This window comes from Rhea americana, unplaced genomic scaffold, assembly GCF_003343005.1.
Source record: "Rhea americana isolate MKP2758 unplaced genomic scaffold, rheAme1 scaffold_361, whole genome shotgun sequence".
Classification (NCBI taxonomy): Eukaryota; Metazoa; Chordata; class Aves; order Rheiformes; family Rheidae; genus Rhea; species Rhea americana.
In genome coordinates this window covers 551,650-557,654 of record NW_028186492.1, presented here as the reverse complement: position 1 = coordinate 557,654, position 6,005 = coordinate 551,650, and the positions used below count along the sequence as shown (strand labels likewise).

General features: G+C 57.8%; 1 long non-coding RNA gene across 1 annotated transcript; it reads left to right on the top strand.

Annotated features, from left to right (window-relative positions):
• Window positions 1-4,308: 4,308 nt before the first annotated feature.
• LOC146591729 (uncharacterized) lies at window positions 4,309-5,067 on the top strand. Its single transcript, XR_014896739.1, has 3 exons — window positions 4,309-4,374; window positions 4,413-4,686; window positions 4,795-5,067. It is a non-coding gene; the product is annotated as an uncharacterized LOC146591729 (long non-coding RNA).
• The last annotated feature ends 938 nt before the right edge of the window (window positions 5,068-6,005 follow it).

Below are 6,005 nucleotides of genomic sequence, written 5' to 3'. Positions count from 1 at the left end.
AGAAACGCGCGCCGCCCAATCCGCGCGCGCGTCCTTCTCCCCGCGGGCCGCGGCGCCGCGGCGCAGGCGCAATGGCCACGCCCCCGCCCGGCGACGCCTTCTTGGGTGCCTTAAAGGGGCAGCGCCCCGGGAAACGGGGAAGGGGCACGGTTACCGGGCGGGGAGCAGAGGGGGATGGGCGCGACGGCGGCGGCTCCCGGGGCCGCAGCCCCTTCAGGAGGAGGGCAGCGGAGCGGGACGGGGTGGGGCACCCACATGGGAGCAATGCATAGCCCCCCCAAAATGGCCGTGGGACAGCCACGCCTCCACGGGGCCACAGGCCCCGCCACAGGGCAGGGGAGCAGCGAGGCTCCGGGGCCGCTGGTAGCGCCCCTGAACGGTCTCTCCTATGGCCTTGAGCGCTCCACATGCTCCTTCTAGGCCCAGGGCTCRCTCGGGGGTGCAGCAGTGGCCTGAACCAGTGCCTGCCTGCATCCCACTGCTGTCGGCCAAGCGCTGGAGCACGTGCGCCTGGGGAGAGGGGACAGGCTGATCCCCACTTCTTAAAAACAGCCTGAAACACAGCGGGCATTGGATCCCATCACCTGTAGTTTTGCTGGAAGGTGTTTTCTGGAGAGCAGGCAGCTGAAAGGGGCTTTTCTGAGGTAAAAAGCCTCTGGAGGAAAAAACAAAGGAATCTGACAGCTTTTAGACCTGTCCTCCTCAGAGGAATACAAAAGGCACAAATCTAATTCTCCCCCAGCAGCAGCCTCCACTTCAGCTTGCTTATCTCAGACTTTGCTGTTCAGTTGCAGGCCTCGGAGCTGCCAGACCCTTGCATGTATGCCGATAACGAGCGTTCTGCTTATTCCAGGGACCGTTTGCTCTGGCTGTGCTCTGAGGAACCAAGGCCTCAAGGAACTCCTGTGATCCTTTCACCCAGCATGGGCACCCTCCAACGCACGTGGCATTTCCTCACTGAGACACTTGATGCCGCAGCTGGGAACCAGCTGCTTCATGGTGATGGCACCCCAAAAATCCCAAGATCAGTATCTCTCACCACATTTCTAGAGGCCTAGAGAGAAGCTGATGTCTCCAAGATCACCTGCTAAAAATGCCTTATATGTAGACAGAAGTAAGTTTTCCCCAGGCGAATACTGCCTGGAAGTCACACTGTTCCCACTGAGGCTCCATTTCTAGATGTGAGGCCAAAAATAAGTGCAGAGCACGGTCTGTTTCTTGTGSGCCAGACAACCACATCCAGGTAACTTCAGGCTGAATTACCAGGAGAAAATGAAGAGCTACTGGGTGCCTGTGCACGTGCAGGCTGTAATGGCCCATCTCTCCTCACACCCAGACGTTGCTGCTGGTACATTGCTGTTGGTGTGTGAGAGGGAACAGCTCTCGAGGACCCCATGCCATTTGAGGAGGTGGAAGCTTTCCAGCACTTTCCACTTCTTGTCCTCAGCCCCACAGGCCAATTAAACAAAAAAGTAATTGGCCAGTTTCCCAAGCAGGCCAACATGTTAATCAGGCTCCCCAGCCTTCCCTTCCAGTCTAGCAAAAGCCAACATTGATGCTAAAAAATTCAAATGGTTGCCATGGCAACCCCAACAGCTGATAACTCATCCTGTCACAAGGGCAGCACTGGGCTTTTAGCCTCCACGGGCCAACAGGATGCCTGCTGTAGCTCCACCAGCAACTCCCTGGGCACTGCAGATGGTGGAGGGAACCAGTGGGCTCAGGATGTGCTGGAAATTTGGTGGTGAACTGAGCTGGCAAGGTGGCTTGGGTACAAAGTAGCTTGGATTCTTAGCTTGGATTCTTCCTTCTATGATAGTATGACTGGCTGGATGGATGAGGGGAGAGCAGTGGACAGTGTGTACCTTGACTTCAGCCAGGCTTTTGACACTGTCTCCCATAACATCCTCCTAGGTAAGCTCAGGACGTGTGGGTTAGAYGAGTGGACAGTGAGGTGGATTGAGAGCTGGCTGAATGGCAGAGCTCAGAGGGTCGTCATCAGTGGCACRGAGTCTAGCTGGAGGCCTGTGGCTAGTGGAGTCCCCCAGGGCTCAGGACTGGGTCCCGTGCTGGTCAGCTTCTTCATCCAAGACCTGGATGAAGGGACAGAGTGCCTGCTCTGCAAGTTTGCCGATGACACCAAGCTGGGAGCAGTGGCTGATACACCTGAGGGCTGTGCTGCCGTTCAGAGAGACCTGGAGAGGCTGCAGAGCTGGGCGGAGAGGAACCTCAGGAGGTTCAACAAGGGCAAGTGCAGGGTCCTGCACCTAGGGAGAAATAACCCTAGGCACCAGTACAGGCTGGGGGCTGACCTGCTGGAAAGCAGCTCTGCAGGGAAGGACCTGCGAGTGCTGGTGGACGACAAGCTGACCACGAGGTAGCAATGTGCCCTTGTGGCCAGGAAGGCCAATGGTATCCTGGGGTGCCTTAGGAAGAGTGTTGCCAGCTCATCGAGGGAGGTGATCGTGCCCCTCTGCTCAGCCCTGCTGAGGCCTCATCTCGACTACTGCGTCCAGGTCTGGGCTCCCCAGTACAACAGAGACGTGGAGCTACTGCAGAGAGCGTCCAGCGTAGGGCTACGAGGATGGTCAGGGGGCTGGAGCATCTGCCCCCTGAGGAACGGCTGCGAGAGCTGCCCCTGTTGAGCCTGGAGAAGAGACGACTGAGGGGGGATCTTACCAACGTCTCTAAGTACCTGAAGGGAGGGTGTCAAGGGGACGGGGACAAACTCTTTTCAGTTGTCCCATGTGACAGGACAAGAGGCAGTGGGCACAAACTGAACCACCGGAAGTTCTGCCTGAATGTGAGGAGGAATTTCTTCCCTGTGAGAGTGACGGAGCACTAGAACAGGTTACCCAGAGAGGTTGTGGAGTATAGTTCTCTGCAGATATTCAAAACCTGCCTGGATGGAATCCCATCTAACATGTTTTAGGTGACCCCCCTGCTTGAGCAGGGRGGTTGGTCTAGATGATCTCCAGAAGTCCCTTCCAACTGTACCCATTCTGTGATTTATGAGAATGTTTTGGTTTGGGGTTTTTTTGATGTTGCAGCTGACTGAAGTGAAGCAACAGTCTTCCATGATGCTGAAGAGAAGGAAATAGAAAATGAAGCACAATATTTATGGTATGGAGAAGGAGAGTTGTATCCTACTATGTCCTGGTTTAGAGTCTCTCTTTACTTGCCCTCACTCTCAGTCTCCTTTTAATTTGCTCTTCTCTCAGGTAATTCTCTTTGCTGCATAGTGCTTTACTTTTCCCATTTGCTAAAACAAATTGAGGAGAGTTTGGCCTTCCTGCCTGCACTGGAGTTGAGGGAGTCCTCCTAAAACTGCAGACTGGATCTTCTCTCACCTTGCATCGTCATTCTACGTCTTTCCATCAAATTATCTCTGATTCATCTCTGTCAGAGCACGAGGAATCATTTGCATCAGTCTGAGACCCTCTGCAGGATAACTGTTTGTTATGGTTGATCTGAAAGGTAGAGCGTGAACACCCAGTGATTTTTGGAAGGTAATTTTAGAGACAACATAAACGCATAGCTGGATCAGTGTGTCACGGCCTTCATAGAGACTCTGTTAGAGAGCCACGAGTTTGTGAGGCTTTCCCAGGCACAGTCGATGGTGAAGATCTGGAGCACGTCAGCTCCCAAAGGAAGAGCAGGGCAGCTCGATGCATGCCTTTGGCTCACCAAAAGACTGGCTATGGCCTCGGGATCCTAGCTGGATTCAAGCAGCTCTGCAGGTCTTCCCAGACACAGCTGCCCCCTGTTCACATCCCACTCAAGCCACGGGTGAGCTGCGAGCACGGTAACAAGGTGCGTGGCCTCTCCAGGGCTCCTACAGCCTGCACACCACATCCTCCTCAGCACGAGGGCTGGGGGCCTCGGGCCATCACCAGCCCTGGGGTGGCTGCTGCATGGTGGGATGCAGGCCAGGACCGACCCCCTCCACCCCCAACCCCCGAGTGGGAGGCCCGGGTGTCGCTGTGCAGCAGGCGACACGTCTGGGGACATCGGGGCGCGTTTGGGAGAATGTTTCGGGGGACGATTTTTTCCTGCCACAAGCCGTGCCTCCGCGGCAGCCCCGTTCAGCGCCCCCGGGCCGGGCCGGGCCGGACGGGGAGGGGAGGGGAGGGGAGGGAGGGGAAGGGCGCGCCCGGCTCCCGGCCCGGCAGCGCTCCCTCCCCTCCCGCAGGGGGCGCTGCCCGCCCGAGCGGCGCATGCGCAGCGCGGGGGCCCTGCGGAGGGCGACGGGGCTGGGCCGGGCCGGGCCGGGCCGTGCTGGGGCGGGGCGGGAGCTGAGCGAGCGTTGCAGAAACAGCGTCCGGGGATGGGGCGGCTTGCGGCGGTAGCGGGGCCCCGCAGCGAGGGCAGGAGGTGGCGGTGGCAGCGGGGCCCCGCAGCGAGGGCAGGAGGTGGCGGTGGCAGCGGGGCCCCCGCAGCGAGGGCAGGGGGTGGTGGTGGCAGCGGGGCCCCACAGCGAGGGCAGGGGGTGGCGGTGGCAGCAGGGCTGCAGCGAGGACAGGGACTTTGCAGCCAGGGTAAGGCCACTGCAGTGAGGGCAGGGCTTGGCTGCAGCCCCCCTGGGCCTTGCAGCCTCCCTGCCTGGCAGCTGCAGCTCTGCCCTTGCTGCCTCCCGAGGGTGTAGCTGCGGTCTGCCCAGAGGAGCCCCCCAAAAGCCTCACACAGGCGACTCCCCCTACTCTGTCCTCCCCGCATGCTAAATTGCCAGGCCTTTGGGTGAGTGTGTAAAGCACGTACTGTGGCAGAGGTTTGTTCGTGCTTTTTTCTCAATAGGTCCTCGCTCAGGAACTTGAGGTGAGAAGCTGCAACCTTGATCCTGGAGGCCGCAGCAGGATTTTGTACCCCAGCAGGAAGCCACATGCCACGATTCCTTGCAGATGTATGCGGCCAGTGCAGGAGTTGGACCGTGGTGGAGATGAACCAGCCCCAAATACACTGCAATTTACAGCTGAGCTCACTGTCTTTAATGCTTAGGATGCAAATCAGTAGAGCCACTGGAAAATCAGAGAAAAGGAGAGGAAAACAGCTTTCCATAGAGGGGAGAGAAAAAAACCCGTTTTGACTCCCGTTCCCATAGTTTTTTGTTTTCCGTTTTCTGCTTTAAAAAAAAAAAAAAAAAAAAAAAAGGACGTCACCTGTAGTTTTAATGCCAGCAAGGAATTGCCCAGAGATTTTAAAGGAGGGCTGTTTACCTTCTTTAACTGTTGGTTTTATATAATTTATTGTTATCTCTTTTATTTATATGCCCTGTACAGACCAAAGTACATGCTCTAACATGTTCTCATGGTAAGAGTGAATCAAGAGAGGCTTCCCTCAGGGTTCAGTTCCTCTCTAATGAAATTGGTGGACAGGTTCCCGCTGGCAGGAGGGTAACCCTCCCCGACTTTGGAGCAGCATCTCAAGCGTGGGAGCGATGCAAAGGCAGCAGTAGTAGCTGCTGCAGCACATTGGGGTTTTTTGTTTGTTTTTGTTTTTGTTTTTTTTTTGATGTGTTTACCGGCTGGCAGAGCCCCTGGCAGTACCAGGGTAGTGGGCACCGGTTGCCTCACGGTGCGAGGGAGGTGTGAAGGCGGCGCCAGGCCCAGGAACGCGGCCRGGCCCAGCTCGCCCCGCGCACGCTCCGTTTTTGGGGGGCTCACCCTACCCCGTTGGCCATAACGCTGCCAGTTCGGCGTCCTTGTTCGCCTGCTGGTGTTTGGCAGCCGGTGGGGAGGCGTTTTACCTCTGCCGGAGCCTCTGCGCTGCCCCCKGTGCGCGGCCGCGGCGGAACACCCCTCCAAACCATAGAGCCTCCTGGCAGCTGAGGGCTAGACAGGCACGTCAGCGCATGCGCCTGGCGCGCCGGCGTCGCCGGCTCTGCCCCGCCCCCGACCGGCGCCGCCGTATAAGAGGGAGGCGGTTGACGTCAGCGTTCTCTTCCGCCCGCTCTGCGCTCGCCAGCGAGACAGGGCTGCCGCCGCCGCCATTGCTGCACCACCCCCCCC